The sequence below is a fragment of the Hylobates moloch genome, unplaced genomic scaffold, assembly GCF_009828535.3.
Source record: "Hylobates moloch isolate HMO894 unplaced genomic scaffold, HMol_V3 SCAFFOLD_6, whole genome shotgun sequence".
Taxonomy (NCBI): domain Eukaryota; kingdom Metazoa; phylum Chordata; class Mammalia; order Primates; family Hylobatidae; genus Hylobates; species Hylobates moloch.
In genome coordinates, this window is record NW_026652281.1 from 135320282 (window position 1) to 135341442 (window position 21161).

General features: G+C 40.8%; 1 long non-coding RNA gene across 1 annotated transcript in view; it reads right to left on the minus strand.

Annotated features, from left to right (window-relative positions):
- Positions 1-5673: 5673 nt before the first annotated feature.
- Positions 5674-21161, minus strand: part of LOC131383815 (uncharacterized) — a 97685-nt gene continuing 82197 nt past the window's right edge. Inside the window, exons 6-7 of the long non-coding RNA XR_009214153.1 lie at positions 11067-11211; positions 5674-8602 (exon numbers count right to left, since the gene is read on the minus strand). This is a non-coding gene — a long non-coding RNA (uncharacterized LOC131383815). The remainder of the gene's footprint in view (positions 8603-11066; positions 11212-21161) is intronic.

The following is a 21161-nucleotide window of genomic DNA, read 5'->3' on the forward strand; positions in this document are numbered from 1 at the left end:
CAGATCTTTGGTTCTTTTACTTACCAAACTATCCTCAGCACTGTATCTGGATACCTCAGTATTGTACATGGATATAGTAAATGCTCAATAAACATTTGTCGAAGAAGTGAATTAATGAAGAAATCGAAGCTCAACCCAAATATTCTTGAGTAGAGGGTGTATACAGAGAAGATATAATTACAGAACATTGTAATGGGTATGAGTTTTAAAAAATGGGGGGTTGATCTTTGAAGTATGGGGCTTAGAAATCGTTCTGTCTTGGTTTCCTAATATTGGGAAGTTCTGTTTGCCACAGATTCCCCCAGTTTTTGACATGTTGAAATAGGCTTCCGGACATATTCCACTGGGACAACTGTGAAACATAGCATATCACCAGTGGGAAAAGGATGTCTGTAGGAAGCTGGGAAGGTTGTATTGAATCTTCCTAATGAAAATCAATAGCCTAAAAATTAAATTAAGTTGATGCAACTAACTATTGAATCCAACTTGCTCATTAGCAAAAGCACCCAATCTATTACAGGGATCCCTGTTGCTAAGTTGCCTCAAGAAACAAATTGATTAATGGATTTTCTTTTTTTTTTTTTTTTAAAGGCCTTTCAAGTTAGCGGGTCAGGTAGCTACGATTTCATTATGGCCACTCTAGTCAGTGATGGCTGTGCAATTTGGTTCCAAACACCCAATTTATAGATTGGTCCAAGCCTCATGGAATCAAGTGTTTGGGGGACTTTGAAAGCCCCCAAGATAGTATTGTCATTAACTATCCTTAAGGCATTTGGAGTCAAGAAGGGAAACAGAAAGCATTGCTAAGAAGCAAACACTTGCCCATTTTATTCAGTGAAATAAGAACTGGGGCCAACACACCATACTCCCCTTGTTGCCATATACTCTCAAAACCCCAATGTGTATTAAAATCATTTGTGAACATGAGTAGTTTTCTGACAAGAACTTCTTACATGGAGATGTTGGTTGGGAACCAGCAAAATATAGTCATACGCTGATTGGTGGTCTGGAAATAACAAAGGAGACAATGGTGAAACCCAAAGGCTGAAATTTGATATGGAAAAGTCTATTTTTGATAACTGAGACTTCTCTTTTTAAACTTAACTAAGTCTTGAACTGTCTACTTCATCTACTTTAAAGTACCAGCATGACTTTACGGGTTTATAACATTAGGACAGTAAAACTAAAATACTGACCTATCTATCTAGTTTAGTGTTTGTGTGTGTGAGTGCATATGTGTGTACGTACACTGCATACACATAGTTGTGGTACGTATTGTAGACCAATATAGTAATATATATAAGACTGGGGAGTAAGGATGGCTGAAAAAAAAATCCCAAGACTCGCGGGCGGATCACGAAGTCAGGAGATCGAGGCCATCCTGGCTAACATGGTGAAACCCCGTCTCTACTAAAAATACAAAAAATTAGCCGGGCATTGTGGCGGGCACCTCTAGTCCCAGCTACTCGGGAGGCTGAGGCAGGAGAATGGCATGAACCCGGGAGGCGGAACTTGCAGTGAGCCGAGATTGTGCTGCTGCACTCCAGCCTGGGCTACAGAGCGAGACTCCGTCTCAAAAAAAAAAAAATCCCAAGACTCTGCAACAGAAGATGCCCACAGCTAGGTGCCTCCAGGATCCAGACAAACTTAATTTTATAAGATAAAACATTATCAAAAACCATTCCAGAAATTAGAGTTTTCGTCTGCATCTCCAGGTATAGTGGAAAGTCAATAAATGGCAAACTGAAATTTTAACCAAAGAAACTTGAAAAATTTACTGAGGTAACTTTCTTTAAAGAATGGATAGCATCAGGTGCATTTTAAAGCTGGGATATCGGCCGGGCGCAGTGGCTCACTTCTGTAATCCCAGCATTTTGGGAGACTGAGGTGGGAGGATTGCTTGAGGCCAGGGGTTCAAGACCAGCCTAGGCAATATAGTGCAACCCTGTCTCTACGTAAAAAATTAGCTGGGCGTGGTGGTGCATGCTTGTACTCCCAGCTACTCGGGAGGCTAAAGCATGAGGATCACTTGAGGTCAAGGCTGCAGTGACCCATGATTGTGACATGGCATTCCAGCCTGGGTGACAATGTGACAGGATGAGACCCTGTCTCAAAAAAAAAAAAAAAAAAAAAAAGCCGAAATAGATTTTATGAGGCTCAACTTTTTTTAACTTTAATAAACTTTAAAATATTTAATAGTTTCTGACAGAAAAACTGTAAGAATATTCTAGAGGGTTCCCGTTTACACCACACTCAGTTTGCCATATTGTGAACATCACTTTGGTACACTTGTCACAACTAAGTAACTAAAACTGACACAAAATCTCCTCATTTTGTAGATGAGAAAACTGAGTCCCAAGGGGTGAAGTGATTTGCTCAAGGCAATGGCAGAGGAGGAACCAGGACCCAATTTTCTCAACTGTGAGCCAAGGTCTCTTTTTAATAAACTGTGTTTCTCTATCTTGTGATTTCATACTCTTCTCTTTTGTTACAGATGAGCCTTTAGAAACAAACTTAGTTCAGAAATTCAAGGTGTGAAGCAGATAAAAGCAGCGCCACATTCTGGTTGAAGTACACCCTCTCCCCATCACACTCCCTCCCACGGGGCACCCGAGGCATCTTCCAGTGACTCTTAGGGATCAGAGGAAGGGAGTTTGGCAAAGTCTCCGCAGTTTGATTGCAGAAGTTGTTATAAGTTTACCATCTGGCACCATCTGCCCTGTGAGGCTTGAGGTGGGGCTGTGACATTATAAATCAAGAAGCAGCCCGAGAAGGGAGGCGGATCAGGTATACAGTTCAGTGGTGGGTTGGGCTATTTCATAAGAAGCATTTTCTTAACGCTTTGATATTAAATTGATTAAAGAAAGGAGTCCAATGAGCATCTTTGAGTTCATACAACTCTCCTAGTTGCATCTTTAGCATTATGTGTTCGGAGGGTAAGGGGGAGATTGGTTGAAAGCAATTTTGAGTCCTCTGCAATGTGTCTACATAGCCGACTCTGCCTTTCTCCTTCCTAAGATTACAATGACTTCTTCACCTTTTTAGGTTTTTCCTTTTACCAGTGTGGACTAGAGGAAAAGTGATCGACAAAGAGTCAAGGAGAGAATGAGAAACAGGAGGTATGACATAGGGCCTGATGTGGGAGCTCAGAATCAGAAAATTTGGAATTCAAGTGCCCAGCCTTGCCTTGTACTATTATAACTGTGTGATTGTGAGAGAATTACTCAACCTCTCTGTGACTCAGTTTCCTCATCTGTAAAACAGAAGTGGTAATCATGGCAACTGCCTAATATGTTGCTTTAAGAATTAGGTGAGATAATGCGTCTAAACTGTTTTGCCCCCGGGGCCTGGGACATTATCAGGACTTCATAAACATTGATGGTTATTACTTTCATTAGTACCATAACTGTCTGTATTATTACCAAGAAGGGAGTTAAAGCTCGAAAATGCATAAACAATTGTTCATAGGGCAAACCTATCAATCTTCTGCTTTTAGTGCCTTCCCTAGAATGCTCACCTTTTCCAAAGTCCTTGCTGTTTCCTTTGCATCTTTTTGATGATTTTAAAATTTAGTAATAATAATGTAACAACATCTCTTATTCATATAGTGTGGTTAAGTTGCCAAAGAAGTTTAACTACTTTTATAATATTTTTTCAAAAGAGAAACATTTGATGGCTGAGTGTGTTAGCTCACATTTGTAATCCCAGTGTTTTTGTAGGCCGAGGCAGGAAAATTGCTTGAAGTTAGGAGTTCGAGACCATCCTGGGTAATAGTGAGACCCCCATGTCTACAAAAATAAATAAAAAAAAAATTAGCTGAGTATGGTCTGTAGTCCCAGCTACTTGGGAGGCTGAGGTGGGAGGATCACTTGTGCCCAAAAGTTTGAGGCTGCAGTGAGCCATGATTGTGTCACTGCACTCAGCCTGGGTAACAGAGTGAGACCCTGTCCTTAAAAAATAAAAAAGGAAATATTTGACTTCCAGCAATTTTTTTTTTTTTTTTTGAGACAGAGTCTCACTCTGTCGCCCAGGCTGCAGTGCAGTGGCGCGATCTCTGCTCACTGCAAGCTCCACCTCCCAGGTTCATGCCATTCTCCTGCCTCAGCCTTCCGAGTAGCTGGGACTACAGGCGCCCGCCACCATGCCTGGCTAATTTTTTGTTATTTTTAGTAGAGACGGGGTTTCACCGTGTTAGCCAGGATGGTCTCGATCTCCTGACCTCGTGATCCGCCTGCCTCGGCCTCCCAAAGTGCTGGGATTACAGGCTTGAGCCACCGCGCCAGGCTGACTTTTAGCAATTTTTAAAATCAGTAATTTTTCAAGGAAGTATTTATTGAGTGCCTACTGTATGTCGGCACTGTTGTAGGCCTTGGAACACAAAGCAAAGAGCCATGCCCTGAGGTTTGTCTACACCTAAGATAACATGATAGTAAATTATATTATATGTTGGAAGATGGTTAAATGCTATGGAAAAAGTAGGGCAGGGTGAGGTGAGTTGGGAGCACAGAGGCTGGGTTTTGTTTAGTTCTGTTTCTATTTACCAAATGTGACCTCCTAAGAACTCCTGGAGCTCTGTGGGGCAGGCTCAGTGTCTGGGGAAAGATCACTGGATGCTGAAATTGCTGGTCTTTCAACTTCTGCTTCTGGAGTCTCTGTTCTATTCTTGTCCAATTATGGGGGCCAGCTTTCCCTGCTCTAGCCTCCTGGCCAGCCTGGCTAGTCTACTGTCCCACACAGCCTCATTCCTGCCTGCTGAAGGGGTCTGCCACCAATCTCAGCAGATCCATTCTTTTTGACAGGTCAGAACCAGGCCCACCTAATTACTCCCACCCATAACCCAGCCAGAGGCAGACGAAAAATAACATTCTAGAGCATGGGTAATTCCCCTCCTCCGTGTGGTTTTCTACGATTCTATGGGCAAATGAAGGAACTTCATCTGGGTGTTAAGTGGAGGCCCCTGGGTTTTCTAACCCCCTCTTCTAGGAATTCCAGCTTACATTCCCAGGTGAGCTGCCAGAACACTCAAGCCCAAGGTAGCATTATCATTAATCTCCCAACCAGGGCTTCTATTAATGTGTCACTGAAACAACCCATTTTCTTATACCAGTCCCCACCCCTTTGATATATTGGACATGTGTCAGAAAAATCAGAGGCCATCCATATCTTATCTTACATTAGGAAGAGTCATGTAGAAATGTCCCTTCATTACCAGGACAGTCATGTCAAAAAGCATCGACTTATTGTCAACGTTTCTAACCTAACAATGTTAATGGAGCCTTTAGACATCCTTTCTCCTCATTTGTTTCTTAGATGCCTATCAAGGAGACAGTTGCAAGAGTTTCCAAGCTCTGGGGAGCCCTGTGTATGGGTATTAAATGACAGCACTCAAGGCTGCTTATTATAAAAGGATGCAGGGGTACGTTGGAGGATTGAGAAGGTGGGGAAAAGCGTGCTTTTGGCATGGTGCCAGGGTGGTGAGCGACTCCAAGCAAGACTTCAGGCTCCAAAGATAGCTATTGTTTCTCCCTCTTCTGCTCTCTCCTTCACAATTTCCTGGCACTGTGTAACAAATATATTTACTGAGTGAAGGCAGCTGTTAAGACAGTGCCCAGCGGTGTTTAAAATACCTCTCTCTCTCAATTCATACATGGAGTCACTCTTTTTTTTTTTCCCCACCCTCTGAGGCAGAGGAGGCTATAGGGGAAGACATCATTGGCTGGAGAATTTTCTGGAGCTCTCAGAAAGTACCTGGCACTGGGCAGGAGGATTTTCAGGTCAGGGCCGATCTTTGAGGAACCAGCTGCCTCCCAACATGCCGGTGGCCAGCCAGTGCTGATCAATAGTAACGAGATGACAGGTTGATATTAGTGAATATTAGCCATTTCCCCTGTAGAAGTTACACAAATGCCTTGTCCTAACAGCATGAAACTATTGGAATTTTTCTAGGAAATGCCCATGGGCTCTTACAGTAAATCTCTTTTTAGTATGGATAATTCATTCTTCTTTCTTTTAAAGCACAATGAACGTGCTCCTGAGGTCTGTGGTCCTCATTAGCCCTACTCATAGGTGGTTGAACTCTGCCTAATCAGCATGATTCAGAAAGACACAGCTATCCGTGGTGTGCAAAGTACTTTCATATCCTTCAGTGGATATTTGGCATTGGGGTACTGCTCAGCACCCACATACCCCTCCAACCTGTGGGATGGAGGAAGGCAGTGCTTGCCTCCCACTTTGGAAACTGACAGTGTCTCGATTTCCCTCTCCCCAACCCCTGGCAGCTGGAGAGTGGACTCACGATCTAGGCTTAGACAACCGGATGTTCCTCTCTGGCCTTTGGGTTGTGAGCCAGGATGTAAATTTGGAGGGAATTAATTATTCATGGTGGTGGCTGCAACTTTCTGTGGTGAGGGCCTTGGTGTCTAGCAGTGACTACGTTCTCTGCAGGTGTTTCTTTTGCAAGTAGCTGTGGGGCCCTTGGATACTGTGTGTTTTCCAGCCTTTGGGTTGGTAGTTTGAGTAACGTGATAAACTTCTAAAAATACCCTCCTGCTTAAGTTATCCAGAGTTGGCTTCTCACCACTAGAAATGCTTTATCTTATTGAAGTCCCATTCAGCACAGAGGGTGTGGGAGGCCAGATATCCTTTTCTAAAGGACAAAGCTGAGGCTCAGCAAGCCCAGTGATTGGCTCACTTATTTGCCAGGCAGAGACAGAATTGAGATTTGAAGTGAGTCTGTGGGATCCGTGGGGGCGGGCCCATGTCTTTTTTAATGTAATATGTCCAGGACCTGGCAAAAGATCTTGCAGGAAACAGATTCGTGAGAATAATTCGACTCCATATTCAGCCTACAGGGTATATTATTATTTCTATTTGGTGGGTGAGAGACTATGTTCTACAGTATATCAGGGCATTTCTGATATGAAAATGATAGTTGTTTTTCAGGAGACTAGGCTCCAGGCTGGACCTCAATTATAACTTGGCCTATTTTTCTCTCCAAATCGATCCCATCATTCAGCGTTCTTGAAGGAGAGCATAGCATGGAAGAGCATGGTAGGGAAACGGAGTAAAAAGGAGGGACAGGGGAATGACACTTATTTAGTTAATTATTTAGTTTTCAGCTAACATGCATAGAATGGTTACTCTGTGCTAGTAATATGCTAGGCACCTGACATCTATTTTATTTCATCCTATCAATGGGTAATGATACGACACAGGTGCTATTATTGACCCGAATTTACAGATGAGGAACCTGAGACTTAGGAAGGCTAAGTTCCTTGCCCCAGATCCACAGCCAATAAGCCACAGCACCTAGTATACCCGACGTCATGGCCCAAGCCCCTGCCAGTATATTATGCCAATGGGGCTTGTTGACATTTGGGTCTGGGGTTTGTTGATGACGGTTGACTGCTTTTGAGCACATTTCACTACAAAAAAGGGTATAGAATTGCTTAGGTAATTCCAAGATCATGGTCTTAAAAGAGATATACCTTCCTCCAATATTTTTATTTTTTGTGCAGAAAAGTTGAAATTTGGAAGACTTGGCAAAGAGAGTGTTAATGTGCTAACATCAAATGAATTCCATGGATTTTCTATTCATTAAGGCCCATTTCCCTGCACATAACTCACCTCAGCTTGGTTATACTACTCCAGGGTATGCTAGTAAAAGGAGGAAAAACAGGGAAGCCAGCCAGAAAGAGGTGTTTTTGGCTGCAAAAATCAACTTACACCTACCAACAAAGTAAAACAGAAAGACTTTGCCAAACAGTAAATATCAAGTTCATTGCCTAAGCCCCAGAAGAACACATATGAAGCAATTTATGATACCTTTTGGAGTCTATGGTCACCTGATAGTGCTTGGCTGTGAATTTTGGGAATTGCAATTCAGCAACTGGAAGGTGAATCAAAGTAGAAATTCTGGTCATTTTATAGCTTGGCTAAACCATCGGGGGATGGTAAGATATGAGTCTCCTTTGCCCTAGATAACAAAATGTGCATTTATTTATTCATGCTCTGATTGGTTTACTAAGCACCTACTATGTGCCAGCCAATCTTAGCATTACAGATAAATCAATCACCTATATTTGAAATATCCCTCTCTTGCAGAACTTACATTCTAGCCAGGAAAAATGGATAGAAGTAAGAAAATGAATAAATGAATGATCTCAGAGAAGGGTAAGTGACTTAAAGAAAATAAATCAGGCGCTGTGATGGATGGAGGGTGACAGGTGAGGAGAGAGTAATTGAAGTTGGATGGTCTGGTAGGTCTCCCTCTGGCTCAACATTAAGAAAAATCCAGCGGAATGGAGCAGAACATTCTGGACAGGAGGGTCACCAAGTGCAAAGGACCCCAGGGAAAGGGAACCTGGTGTGTTGGAGAACCAGAAAGAACTGTGGGCCAGAACACAAGGAGAAGAGGGAGTGAGAGGGGTTGAGGTCAGAGGTCGGCACAGCCAAATCCTGCAGGGCCTCAAGTCATCATCTGTTCCTCATCCTAAGAACACTGTGAGGCACTTGAACGTATTCAAGTGGAGCATTGATGTGTCTGATTTACAATCACTGAAGGCTTCCCAGGAAGTCTAAGCAGAGGATGGTTTGGAGATGCCTAGGAATAACAGGAGGGAGAAGGGATAGAACGTAGTAGCCAGACCACAGTGGGGTCAGTGTTGCTGGACAGCAGCATGCATCCAAAAGGTTATACCCAGAATGTTTTTTTAACTCTGCTTGCACATTTGAATCACTTTAGAAACTTTTTAGAAATATAGCTGTCTGAGGTTTACCCTTGGATATTTTGACTCAGTAGGTCTGGGAAAGTCGTCTTTTAGGAAACAAAACAACAAGAAATTCTGAAGCACAGCCAGTATTGAGAACCACTAGTTTAAAGTGTTTTCACATTCACAATTTCTTTTGATTGTCCTGTAATCTGTGAAGTAACTGTTGTTGTCATGCCCATTTTATGGATGAGGACCCTGAGGCTCAGAGAGAGTAAGTGACTTATTTAGGGTCACATAATTAGTGAGCAGAAGCCAGAATTCGTTTTCTATGTGCAAACCTAATGGTCTTTCTCTGACCCTACCACATATCCCCGAACGTAGCCAGCAATCAGGTTACTGTCACTGCCTTTAAAAAAATTCAAAATACAGATGGGTGTTTACCATCAGGAAGCAGAAAGCAAAACAGAAATTTGGAAACAAAGTGGGAGCCCATGGTCGAAGAGTGGAATGTGGAGGCACCCCTGCATGTTATCATTTACAAAGGCGGATCTGATGGCAGGGAATCTGGAGAGTGGCGAAAACTGTCATGTCTGTGGGGATGTGTTGGCAACAGTTGGGAGAGGTTGTGGTGGAGATGATTAGGTGATTAGGTGTGAGGAGAGGAAGATGCTTCCATGAATGAATATTCTAGTGGACACCTGTTGGGTTTTAGCTGCTTAGCAACCATTCCAAAAAAAATGGGCAGGGAAGAAGAGGACCAGACAGGTGAAGATTTCTTCTTCATTGGCTCCTCTACCAATGATTTGGAGTTGCTTGGACTCTGTTCATTTTAAGCCTTGTTTTGGATTCTGTTCATTTTAAGCCTGGTTTTGCAGCCTTCCCTTTGATCCTAGGATGCCTCCACATCTTCTAACAAATTCCATTTTTGCTGTAGGTGTCCAGAATGAGATTCCTTTGCTTTTTAAAAAAATTACTCTTCTTGCTATTCAATATGGTGACCATTTAAAGAAGAAAGACTGGCTGTGCAATTCTCTAAGTTGGCAAGCAGGCAAAATTTACCTCCCATCTGGCCCTCTCCCACCACCCAACCTCTCTGCACCTCTCTCTGTGAAGACAGTCACTGACTTCTTCCCCTGGATGCATGCCTTCCCTTTATTTACCATGATTGTCAACAAAGAGAGACACTGGATATTTGAGAAAGGACGTTCTTCCAATCTGTTCTTTGTTTAGCACCCAGAGAGATCTTTCTAAAATGAAATCTAATCATGGCATTTCCCTGCTTAAAGCCCCCCAATTCCTTCGTATTATTTCTAGGATAATGATGACCCATTAAAGTGGTCTGCAAGGTCCTAGGAGATGTGACACTTAACAGGACTCAACCTCATCTTGCCCTCTCTTTGATATCTATGCTCCAGCCACACACACAGTATTGCAGTTTTGTAAAAAACTATGCTCCAGCTGTTTCAGGACCTTTGCACGTTTTTTTTTTTTCCTTCACTCAGAAAACTTTCCTTTCCCATTTAGCCTAGTTAACTCCTTTAGATTTCAGAACTGCATCATTTCCTCAGGTCAGCCTTGTCTGACCATCCTGATTAGATTAAGTCCCAGCTCTCCCCACTAGTCAATGCATATTATGAAAGTAAGCCCCTTTCTGTTTTGTTCATCATTGTATTCCGAATCCACCGCATAATGTTGGGTACATAATGATAAAAATATGACAACAGTAGCAATCATTATACCATATACTAAGTCCCTTCCATATCAACTCCTCTAGTCTTCCCAACAACGTTATGAGGTAGGTTCCACCATTATTTCCATTTAAATATGGGTAACCTGATATAGAGAAGTTATGTGACTCGATAAAGGTTACACAGGTAATAAGCATTGGAGCTAGGATGAAAACCTAAGGAATTTGTTTCCAGAATTAGCACTTTAAACTCTAATGCTATCCTTCTCTCTACATAGTAGGCACTCAAGAAGAATTTGTTGAATGAAAAAATGAGTGAGGATAAGAATGAATAAACACATGGCTTCAGAAATCTGGAATGGAATTTCTGGAGGCCAAAATTCAGGTCCCTCCTCTGTGACTGACACCTCCATGTAATTTCGTATCTGAAGACCTTTACTCCCCCTTTGTGAAGGAGGGGAACTGAGACAGACAAGCATTAGGCACCAACAGTCTGTGACTCCAAGCTGGCTTGACTTAAAAGGCCACATCTGGATTCAGCTCTTGGGTTTTGAAACCTTAAAACAAAAAATGGCTGTGATGGAGAGCTTATTCTTTAGATCACAAGAGAATTCAGGGCCCCTGGGAGATGAAACAATAAAAGGAAAGACCATATGAATGGAACTTACATCGTGCTTACAGACCAAGCAAAGAGGAAGTCGTCCGCCCCTCTCTGCCTATCATTTTTGGTATTGCATGCGGTGGGATTTAGGGGATAATTATCCACAATCACTTCCTTCTTGAGATATATTCATTATTCGCAGTTGTGAATGCCTGCTGGAGAAACCAGTGTTAATTTTTTTCCTTTTCCTAATGTAGTTATACAAAAGTCTCATTGCATTAATACTTTTGAAATTGTGCTGTAACTGACGCCACAGAAAACTGCTCACCAGGGATCCTGAGCCTTGCAAACAAGTCTCTCTAAGCCTGCATGAAAAATGCAGACATGCCCCTCTGTTGCTAGTTAAGCTTGCTGGGACTTTAATGCATGCCTCCTACAGCATTTTAGACCCAGGCCCCAGGCCCCGGCTCCCACCCCTACCTCCAAGGCTGCCACCAGGGTCCTGTGTGCCTCCTAAACACTTGGCTGCTGCGCTTGGGACATTTTATTGAGGCAGCTTTACTGGAAGGATCCAATTACAGGGTATGGCAAGTTAGATTCAGTGCCCTGGTTAACAATGCTACAGAGAACACTGAGGTTCCTTCAGCCCTTCCTGGTCCGAAAGAGATGAATAGAGGTAATGACAAACAGTCCCTGAGATGGCTGCTGCTTCTGGACACGAACACTCCATTGGGTTTTTAAAAATCGTTATGTATGTATTCATGTATAAAAAGCAATACATCATAGTTGCAAAGAAAAAAAGTCAAACAATAGGAAGTAGAGTAAAAAGCAGGACTCTCCCCTCCTACCCTTATAACTTCCCCCGAGGTAGGCACTGTTTTCAGTTTGTTGTATATCCATCAAGATCTTTATTACATTTACAAACAAAATCATATTATAGTTAAAAAGTTTTCTGTCCATGTTTTTCTGCAACTTAATTTTTTTTCTTTACAATAAATCATGGATGTTTTCAATAACTCATACAAAGTTATTTTATTCTTTTTAACTGATGCATCACAGTGCCTAGTGCGTCTCTAGTACTATTCTCTTAACCACTTCTACTGTTGATACATATTAAGATGTTTCCAAAATTTTGTCTATTACAAATAATGCTGCAGTGAATATCTTTGTAGTTTCTTTGAACACACTGTGCACACATGAAAGAATTTCTATAGGGTAGATTCCGGAGGGTTATTCAGAGTGTTAAATAAAAATATTAGTTCCAGGACATTCAAGCGCAGCTTTCCCCAGAGCTCAGACAAACCTTCTGAGGGGCTTGTTTTAAAAAATATATAATTTAGAAAATAAATAATGCTACAATCACATGACATAGATTCACATATTCTCTCTTTCATAACTCTCCCTCCTCCAGTCAGTTCAACAGTCAGCCCCACAGGTAACCACTGTTATTAGTTCCATAGGTTTTCTTCCAATGCTTTTTATGGATAAACAAGCGAATATGAATGTACATTTATTTTCCCCTATGTTTATGTAAAAGCAACACATTTTTACACTGTTCTACTCTTGCTGTTTTCTCTTATCCATGTATCAGATAGATCTTTCCATATAAATATATAGATTTCTCATTATTTAAAAAAAATTAATAGACAATTTTTAGGGAAGATTTTTGGTTTATGGAAAAATTGAGTATAAATATGTATTGCAATTGACAAATCAGTATTGATACATTATCAGTAGTAAAAGTCACAATTTGCACTAGGGATCACTGGTGTGCTGTACACGTTTATGAGTTTAGACAAATGGATAATGTTATGTATCCATTCTTGTGCAGTACCAAACAGAATAGTTTCGTTACCCTAAGAATCTCCTGTGTGTTCCACCTATTTGTCCCTTCCTCCCTCACTCCAAATCTCTGACAACTACTGATCTTTTTACTGTCTCTATGGTTTTGCCTTTTCCAGAATATCATCTAGTTGGAATCGTACAATATATCGCCTTTTCATACTGGCATCTTTCAATTAATAACACACGTATAGGGCTGCTTCATGACTTTTTGTGGCTTAGTATTTTTTTGGTATTACTGAGTAATATTCCATTGTATGAATATACCAATTTCTATTTACCTATTGAAGGATATCTTAGTTGCTTCTAAGTTTTGGCAATTATGAATAAAGCTGCTATAAACATTCATTTGCAGGTTTTTATGTGGACATATGCTTTTCACTCATTTCCATAAATACTAACTAGTGTAATCGTTAGATCATACAAGACTAAGTTTTGCTTTGGAAGAAATTGCCAAATTGTCTTCCAAAGTGACTGCACCAGTTTTCATTCCCGCCAGCAATGACTGTGAGTTCCTATTGTTCCACGTCTTTGTCAGCATTTGGTGTGGTCTGTCTTTGGGAGGTTAGCCATTCTAATAGGTGTGTAGTGGTGTCTCATTGTTGTAATTTGCAGTTCCCTGATGACATATGATGTGGAGTATGTTTTCGCATACTTATTTGCCTCTGTATAGATCCTTTGGTGAGACGTTTATCCAGATCTTTGGCTCACTAAATTTGTTTGTTTGTTATTTTATATTGTTGAGTTTTAACAGTTCTTTTTTTTTTTTTGAGACAAAGTCTTGCTCTGTTGCCCACGTTGGAGTACAATGGTGCAATCTCGGCTCACTGCAACCTCCGCCTCCCAGGTTCAAGCAATTCCCCTGCCTTGGCCTCCTGAGTAGCTGGGATTACAGGCGCCTGCCACCGTGCCTGGCTAATTTTTGTATTTTTAGTAAAGATGGGATTTCACCATGTTGGCCAGGCTGGTTTCGAACTCCTGACCTCAGGTGATCCTCCTGCCTCGGCCTCCCAAAGTGCTGGGATTACAGGCGTGAGCCACTGTGCCTGGCAAGATTTCTTTGTATATTTTGGATATAACTCCGTTATCGGATATGTTTTGCAAATATTTTCTCTCAGTATATGACTTACCTTTTCCTTTTTAAGTGTCTTTTGAAGAACGGAAGTTTTAAATTTTAATGAAATCCAACATCCTTTTTTTTTTCTTTCATGGATTTCGCTTTTGTGTTGTATCTGAAAACTCAAGGCCAAACCTAAGGTCGCTTAGATTTTCTCCTATGTTATCTTCTAGGAGTTTTATAGTTTTTAATTTTACATTTAGGTCTATGATCCATTTGGAGTTAATTTTATAAAGTGTAAGGTCTCTGTGTAGATTTATTTATTTTTGTATGTACATGCCCAGTTGTTTTCACCATTTGTTGAAAAGAATTTTTTTTTTTGTCATTTAATTACCTTGGCTCCTTCGTCAAAGATCAGTTGGCTTTATTTGTGTGGTTCTGTTTCTGGGCTCTCTGTTGATCTACAGGTCTATTCTTTCATCAATACCACATTATTTTGATTATTGTCATTTTATAGTATATCTTAAATTTGTGAAGTGTCAGCCTTTCCAAACTTGTTCTTCTTCAGTGTTATGTTGGCTATGCTGAGTCTTTTGTATTTCCTGTATAAACTTTAGAATCACTCTTCTTGGCATCTACAAGATAACTTGCTAGGATTCTATTGAGATTGTGTTGAATCTCTAGATCAACTTGAGAAGAACTGACAACTTAAAAATACTGGGTCTTCCTACACCAGATATAGACTATCTCTCCATTTATTTAGACTTTCTTTGATTTTTTTCATCAGAATTTTAAAGTTTTCTTTATATAGACCTTGCACATATTTTTGCTATATTTATATATAACTGTTTCACTTTGGGGGAAGTGTTAATGTAAATAGTGTTGTGTGTTTTATTTTAAATCCAAATTGTTCATTGCTGTTATATAGAAAAGTGATTAATTTTGAGTATTAACCTTGCATCCTGCAACCTTTCTATGATCACTTATTAGTTCCAGGATGTTTTCTGCTGATTTCTTTTTAAATTTTCTACATAAACAATCATGTCATCTGTGAAAAAAAGACAGTTGTATTTCTTCCTTCCCAATCTGTATATCTCTTACTTTTCTTGTCTTATTGCATTAGCTAAGACTTCTAGTAGGATATTGAATAGAAGTGGTGTTATGGTCTTAATGTGTATGTCTCTCAAAAACTCGTATGTTGAAACTCAATCCCCAGAGCAATAGTATTAAGAGGTGGGGCCTTCGGGAGGTAATGAGGTCATGAGGGCTCTGCTCTCATGAATGGGATTAATGCCCTTAAAAAAGAGGTACAAGGAAGCTTGCTTCTCCTTCTACCATGTAGGGACCCAGTGTTTGCCCCTTTAGCAATGAAATTTCTGTAGTTTGTAATTTATCCGGTCTAAGGTTAATTGTTACAGCAGCCCTGATGGACTAGGACAAATGGTGAGAGGGGATATCCTTTCCTTGTTCCCATTCTTAGGGAGAAAGTATCTAGAAAGTCATCATATGTATGATGATAGCTATAGAGTTTTTATAGATACTCTTTATTTAGTTGGAGTAGTTTGCCTCTTTTCTTAGCTTGCTGAGAGTTTTTATTATGAATGTGTGCTGGGTTTTGACAAATGCTTTTTCAAAATTCATTTGTATAGTCATATGACTTCTTTACTCTGTTGTGTAAAGGGTATGGATTAAACATGCAGCATCCATGTTGCTGCAAAGGACACAATTTTATTCTTTTTTATGACTGCATAGTATTCCATGATGTATATGTAGCATGTTTTCTTTATCCAGTCCACCATTGATGGGCATCTAGGTTGAGTACGTGCCTTTGCTATTGTGAATAGTACTGCAATAAACATAAGTGTACATGTGTCTTTGTGGTGGAATGATTTCTATTCCTTTAGGTGTATACCTAACAATGGGATTGCTATGTTGAATGGTAGTTCTAAGTTCTTTGAGAAATCTCTAACCTGCTTTCCACAGTGGCTGAACTAATTTACATTCCCACTAACAGTGTGTAAGCTTTCTCTTTTCTCTGCAACCTCACCAGTGTGTTATTTTTTGACTTTTTAATAATAGCCATTCTGACTGGTGTGAGATGGCATCTCATTGTGGTTTAGATTTGGATTTCTCTAATGATTGGGGATGTTGAACATTTTTTCATATACTTGTCGGCTGCATGTATGTCTTCTTTTCAGAAGTGTCTATGTCCTTTGCCCACTTTTTAGTGGATTTACTTGTTTTTCACTTGTTGACTTGTGTAAGTTCCGCATAGACTCTGGATATTAGACCTTTGTTGGATACATGCTTTGTAAATATTTTCTCTCATTGTGTAGGTTGTCTGTTTACTCTGCTGATAGTTTCTTTTGCTGTGCAAAAGTTCTTTAATTAGGTCCTACTTGTCAATTTTTGTTTTTGTTGCAATTGCTTTTTGGAGTCTTCATCAAGAAATCTATGTCCAGGACAGTATTTCTTGGGTTTTCTTCTAGGTGTCTTATAGTTTTAGGTTTTACATTTAAGTCTTTAATCTATCTTGAGTTGATTTTTGTATATGGTGAAAGAAGAGGGTCTAGTTTCAATCTTCTGCATATGGCTAGCCACTTGTCCCAGCACCCTTTATTGAATAGGAAATCCTTTCCCTATTGGTTGTTATGGTTGACTTTGTCAAAGGTCGAATAGTTATAGGTGTTCATTTTTATTTCTGGGTTCTCTAACCTGTTCCGTTGGTCTATGTGTCTGTTTTTGTCCCAGTGCCATACTGTTTTGGTTACTGTAGTCTTGTAGTATAGTTTGAAGTCAGGGAATGTGGTTCTGGCATTTTTTTTTTTTTTTTTTTTTTTTTTTTTTGCTTAGTATTGCTTTGGCTATTCAGGCCCTTTTTTGGTTCCACACAAATTTTAGAATAGTTTTTTCTAATTATTTGAAAAATGTTGTTTGTAGTTTGATAGGAATCCACTGAATCTGTAAATTGCTTTGGGTAATATGTTCATTTTAATAATATGATTCTATCTATGAACATGAAATGTTTTTTCATGTGTGTTGTCTCTGATTTCTTACAGCAGTGTTTTGTAATTCTTATTGCTGAGATCTTTCACTTCCCTGGTTGGCTGTATTACTAGGTATTTTGTTTTTTTGTGTGGCTATTGTGAATGGAATTGCATTCTTGATTTGGTTCTCAGTCTGGATGTTATTGGCACATAAAATGCCACTAATTTTTGTTCATTAATTTTGTATCCTGAAACTTTGCTGAAGTTGTTTATCAAATCTAGGAGCCTTTGGGCAGACTATGGGGTTTTCTAGCTATAGAATCATATCATCCACAAAGAGAGACAGTTAAACATCCTCTTTCCTTATTGGGATGCCTTTTATTTCTTTCTCTTGCCTCATTGCTCTGGCTAGGGATTTCAGGACTATGTTGATTAGGAGTGGTGCCAGTGGGCATCTTTTTCTTGTCCTGGTTCTCAAGAAGAATGTATCCAGCTTTTGCTCATTCAGTATGATGTTGGCTGTGGGTTTGCCACAGAAGGCTCTTATTATTTTGAGGTATGTTTCTTTGATTGGCTTAGTTTATTGAGTTTTTATTATGAAGGGATGTTGAATTTTATTAAAAGCTTTTTGCACATCTGTTGAGATGTTCATGTGTTTTTTGATTTTAGTGTTTATGTGATAAATCACATTTATTGATTTGCATATGTTGTTTATGTTGCATACATTGAATCAACCTTGCATTCCAGGAATAAATCCTACCTGATCATGGTGTATTAGTTTTTTGATGTGTAGCTGGATTCAGTTTGCTAGCATTCTGTTGAGGATTTTTGCATCTCTGTTCGTCATGGATATTGGTGTGAAGATTTTTCTTCTTGCTGTATCTCTGCCAGGTTTTGGTAACAGAATTATGCTGGCCTCACAGAATGAGGTAGGGAGGAGTTCCTCCTTCTTGATTGTTTGGAATAGTTTCAGTAGAAATGGTACCAATTCTTTATACATTTGATAGAATTCAGCTGTCAATCTGTCTGGTCTAGGGCTTTTTCTGGTTGGTAAGTTTTTTATTACTATTTAATTTTGGAACCTGTTATTGGTCTGTTCAGGATTTCAGTTTCTTCCTGGTTCAATCTTGAAAGGTGGTATGTTTCCAGAAATTTATCCCTTTTTTTCTAGGTTTTCAAGTTTGTGTGGGTGGTACACATAATAGTCTCTGAGGGTTTTTTTTTTTTTTTGCATTTCTGTGGGATTGGTCATAATTTCACCTTTGTCATTTTTGATTGTGTTTATTTGGATCTTCTTTCTTTTTTTTCTTTATTAGTCTAGCCAGCAGTCTATCAATCTTATTTATTCCTTCAAAGAACCACCTTTTTATTTTATTGATCTTTTGTATGGTTTTTTAATACTCCATTTTGTTCAGTTCATCTCTGATTTTGGTTATTTCTTTTCTTCTGCTAGCTTTGTGGTTGGTTTGCTCTTGGTTTTCTGGTTCCTGTAGGTATGATGTTAGGGTGTTAATTTGAAATCTAACTTTTTGATGTGGGTGTTCAGTGGTGTAAAGTTTCCTCTTATCACTGCTTTAACTGTGTCCCACAGATTCTGGAAGTTTTATCTTTGTTTTAATTAATTTCAAAGAATTTTTTGATTTCTGGCTTAATTTTGTTATTTGCCCAAAAGTCATTCAGGAGTCAGTTATTTAATTTCCATGTAATTGTATGGTTGTGAGAAATTTTCTTGGTATTGATTTCTATTTTTGTTGTGTCGTGATCCAAGAGTGTGGTTGGTATGATTTAGGTTTTCTTGAATTTGTTGAAAATTGTTTATGGCAAGTATGTGGCTGATTTTAGAGTATGTGCCATGGGGAAATGAGAACAATGTATATTCTGTTGTTGGGTGGAGTGTCTATAGATGTCTGTTAGGTCCATTTGGTCAAGTGTTGAGTTTAGGTCCCAAATTCTAGTTTTCTGCCTTGATGATCTAATAGTGTCAGTAAACCTCCCACTATTATTGTGTGGTTATCTAAGTCTCTTCTTATGTCTCTAAGAACTTGTTTTATGAATCTGGGTGTCCAGTACTGAGTGCATATGTATTTAGGATAGTTAAGTCTTCTTGTTGAATTGAACTGTTTACCATGTAATTCCCTTCTTTGTTCTTTTTGATAGTTGTTGGCTTAAAGTCTGTTTTGTTTTGTTTCTCCTGAAATAATAGTAGCAACCCCTGCTCTTCTTTGTTTTCCATTTATTTGATAGATCTTTCTTCATCCATTTACGTTGAGCCTATGGGTGTCGCTGCATGTGAGATGGGCCTCTTGAAGGCAGTGTGTCTGGAATTGGTGGGTTCTTGGTCTCACTGACTTCAAGAATGAAGCCATGGACCCTCGTGGTGAGTGTCACAGTTCTTAAAGGCGGCGTGTCCAGAGTTTGTTCTTTCTGATGCTTGGATGTGTTCGGAGTTTCTTCATTCTGGGGGGTTCATGGTCTCGCTGGCTCAGGAGTGAAGCTGCAGACCTTCGTGGTGAGTGTTACAGCTCTTAAGGCGACGTGTCTGGAGTTGTTTGTTCCTCCTGGTGGGTTTGTGGTCTCGCTGGCTTCAGGAGTGAAGCTGCAGAACTTCGTGGTGAGTGTTACAGCTCATAAAAGCATTGTGGACCCAAAGAGTGAGCAGTAGCAAGATTTATTGCAAAGAGTGAAAGAACAAAGCTTCTACAGTGTGGAAGGGGACCCAAGTGGGTTGCCACTGCTGGCTCGGGCAGCCTGCTTTTATTCCCTTATCTGGCCCCACCCACTTCCTGCTGATTGGTCCATTTTACAGAGAGCCCATTGGTCCATTTTACAGAGAGCTGATTGGTCCGTTTTGACAGGGTGCTGATTGGTGTGTTTACAATCCCTGAACTAGACACAAAAGTTCTCCATGTCCCCACTAGATTAGCTAGATACAGAGTGTCGATTGGTGCATTCACAAACCCTGAGCTAGACACATGGTGCTGATCGGTGTGTTTACAACCTTGAACTAGATACAGAGTGCCGATTGGTGTATTTACAATCCCTTAGCTAAACATAAAGGTTCTCCAAGTCCCCACCAGACTCAGGAGCCCAGCTGGCTTCACCCAGTGGATCCCGCATCAGGGCCACAGGTGGAGCTGTCTGCCAGTCCTGCGCCATGCGCCTGCACTCCTCAGCCCTTGGGTGGTCGATGGGACTGGGCGCCATGGAGCAGGGGTGGCACTCGTCGGGGAGGCTCAGGCCACACAGGAGCCCACAGCAGGGAGGGGAGGCTCAGGCATGGCGGGCTGCAGGTCCCAAGCCCTGCCTCGCGGGGAGGAAGCTAAGGCCCGGCAAGAAGTCGAGCACAGCAGCTGCTGGCCCAGGTGCTAAACCCCTCACTGCCTGGGGCTTGCGGGCCAGGGGACCACCCCAAGTGCGGGGCCCACCAAGCCCACCGAGCCCACGCCCACCCGGAACTCGTGCTGGCCTGCAAGCACCGTGCACAGCCCCGGTTCCCACCTGCACCTCTCCCTCCACACCTCCCTGCAAGCTGAGGGAGCCAGCTCTGGCCTTGGCCAGTCCAGAAAGCAGCTCCCACAGTGCAGTGGTGGGTTGAAGGGCTCCTCAAGTGCCACCAAAGTGGGAGCCCAGGCAGAGGAGGCACCAAGAGTGAGCGAGGGCTGCCAGCACGCTGTCACCTCTCAGCAGCATACAATTGGGTCTTGCTTCTTTATCCAACTTGCCAGTCCATACCTTTTAAGTGGGGTGTTTAGCCCAAGTATGTTCAAGGTTAATATTGATATGTACAGATTTGATTTTGCCATTGTGTTATTAGCTGGTTGTTATGTAGACTTGATTGTGTAGTTGCTTTATAGTGTCCACGGTCTTTGTACTTAAGCTTGTTTTTGTGGTGGCCAGTAACAGTCTTTCATTACCATGTTGAGCATTCCCTTAAGGACCTCTTGTAAGGCAGGTTTGGTGGTAATTAATTCCATTTAGCAATTGCTTGTCTGAAAATGATTTTATTTCCCCTTTGCTTATGAAGCTTAGTGTGGCTGGATATAAAATTCTTCACTGGAATTTCTTTTCTTTAAGGATGCTGAATATAGGCCCCCAATCTTTTCTGACTTTTAGGGTTTCTACTGAAAGGTCCACTGTTGTCCTGATGGGGTTCTCTTCATTGGTATTTTTTCTTTCGGGTTGACTTTGGAGAATCTGATGACTATGTGTCTGGGGGATGGTTGTCTTGTGCAGTATCTTGTGGGGGTTCTCTGAATTTCCTGAATTTGAATGTTGA